This window comes from Octopus bimaculoides, chromosome 17 (assembly GCF_001194135.2).
Source record: "Octopus bimaculoides isolate UCB-OBI-ISO-001 chromosome 17, ASM119413v2, whole genome shotgun sequence".
Taxonomy (NCBI): Eukaryota; Metazoa; Mollusca; class Cephalopoda; order Octopoda; family Octopodidae; genus Octopus; species Octopus bimaculoides.
In genome coordinates this window covers 47,418,233-47,421,055 of record NC_068997.1, presented here as the reverse complement: position 1 = coordinate 47,421,055, position 2,823 = coordinate 47,418,233, and positions in this window count along the sequence as shown.

Below are 2,823 nucleotides of genomic sequence, written 5' to 3'. Positions count from 1 at the left end.
CGTCCACGTTTTTCATTGTTATTTTGGTCTCATATGTGTGTGTGTGTATGTATGTATGTATGCATAAGGCGAACAGGTAGAGACGTTAGTTTGGCTTTTTACCCTTGTAAGGGTAAAATATCAGTCAAATATTCGGGAATGATATATATCGACGAGAGTTTTAAACGTTGGTGAGAAAACCGAAAAACTGACGCTTTCTAATAAAAACAGAAAAAGAAAATTAGTATTTATTCTACAATCAATTGCATAGACAATCCACTGACAAGCTACTGAACTGAGGCAGTGTGATTTCCCCAGAATTACAACGAACACATTCAATGGATAAAATATTAAATTTCTCATTTGACCATTAAACCTCTATACACCGAACTATAACAATAATAAAATAAACATCTATAATGAGATACAATTATTAATGTAACCAACGTCTATAAAAATGTTTCTTTTGTAACAATCAAAGAATCACAAAGCTAACGGTTTAGGTTTCTTGAATTTTTAGGAGCTACAAAATCAAATCAATGCTGATGGCCACCCATAAGCAATTATCTGCTAGAGGTTAATGACTATAAAATCGTATACAAAATGTATGAAGTACATTTACAAAATTAAATAAATAGCATTAAAAGTTGCTATTTTCTAGTCTCGCAAACTAACGAGATAACAGGAAAATAAATAAGATATATGTTTATTTCCTTATAAGGAAGTCCATTATTATAATTATAACCCAACAAACTATAAGATATAGAAACTTTACAAATAATTTAAAGGTGAATTTAAGAGAAACTTATGAGAAATTAAGAAAGCTAGACAATAAATGTAAGAGATAACCATTAAGACAAATGGCTTAGACATATAGCGATATTATACATTTATGTTTCCTTTTCACCTTCAGAAACTTTTATATCCATTAATCTTGCAAAACCATTTGGGATTCAAACTGAAATATTATTTAGTTCCAATGGGTTCCTAAGATGCTGAAAAATTACATTCAGTAGTATGTTGTGGGTGAATGAAAATTTTGTTATACTTGGGCGGTAGTTTAGTTGGAATTCGATCTTGTTTTTACATACCAAACCCACCTCCGAATAACTAAGCAGTTGAAACGCCTAAATTAGAGACAGGGTGTCGGTGATCACTCATACATGCATATAGTGGGTGTCAAATAATCCGGCTTTGTGTGTGTGTGTGTGTGTGTGTGTGTGTGTGTGTGTGTGTGTGTGTGTGTGTGTGTGTGTGTGTGTGTGTGTGTGTGTGTGTGTGTGTGTGTGTGTGTGTGTGTGTGTTTGTATGAGAGAGAGAGAGAACAAAAGCTATCATGATGTTATGGAAGTGTCCGTAGCTAGACGCAGAAGAAATACCTCAAGAGACTTCTTCATTCGCAAACAACGGCTGTTTTGGTTTTCTCTGCGTGACACACACAGGCACACACATGCATGCGTGTACACACACACACACATGCACGCGAGCACCCACACCCACACAACCCGATTTACAGAGTCATTAGAATGTCGGATAGAATGCTTTGCAGTATTAGTTCCGGCTCTTTGCTCTCTGAGTAAATATCCCACCACGATCAATGCTGCTGTTCATCCTATTGGTGTCGATTAAAAAATTACCAGAGACTAAAACAGTGGGTGGGTTGGTGGGATTGTTGCAGCGACGGACGAGACAACTTGCAGAATTGTTTCTTCCGTTTACAGCTGTGAGCTCAAATTCTGTCTTGTTGCTGCGGGAAACGGAGAATTCACTTCAGCTCTCGTAGCCACCTCTATCCGATGCAGTCTTACGTTATATGTTCTATACAACACCGTCTTTTGGCTGCCCTTTCGGTAGTTTCCCTGGGAGGGGATACCTTGACATTGTTCCTCTCCCTTTTCATCATTTCTTGGAATCTTTCAATTCCCTGCAAACACATATCTTCAGACTGCTGTCTCACCGCCTCTGCGAAACTGTTCCTTTCCTACTCTCTATTTCGTCTAGACATCGCACCAGCTCCTCCTCAAATGACAACAAGTCTGAGTAGCTCATTCTCTCCATTTTAACAGCGCTTCCTCCTTCAAACAATGGGGACAGCGTTAACAAAACTGCCGTAAGGCAGCAAAAACAAGTGCCTTAAGACACAACAATTAATAACAAATACAACTTTAACTAACCTTCCGCACAAACAAAATTCACGATCAACTCGGTCACAGATGATTGTAACAACGGTCAAAAAAAAAATATCAATGTTAATTTATTGATGCATTTGGGCAAGTCTGTATCTGTATTATTAGACAATTTCAAAAAGAATGTTTCAAAACAATTCAAAACTGCAAAAATCCGGTACAAATTCTTCATGGATCAAAACGTTGCTTACTTTTTCCTCAACCTGATATATATTTATACTTATCGTCGGGAAAATTTCAGTCGTTGTTTTCTCTCTATTTACATGTATTCATATATGTATACTTTGTATATCTAACCGAAACAGTTTTATTTGTTTATTTGCATCATTATCTCTCTATATGTATACATGTATGTGTATGTATATCTCCTAGACAAATGAGAGTGTATGCGTCTATGTCTGTGTATATAACCCCGAAAGGCTCTGAAACGGTGCGTCATCGAGAAAAACGGATTTGATTTTCGAAATCTGCATCCCAAAGAGGAGGTTTTCAGTAAATAATATCCAAAAGATACAATATGATACGAAGAATAACTCAAGTCTTAGATCGCTAAATTTCCTTTCTATCATCTCCCTCTCTCTTTCCACATACTCTCTCACTCTTTCTCTGTATGTATATATATATATATATATATATATATATATATATATATATATAT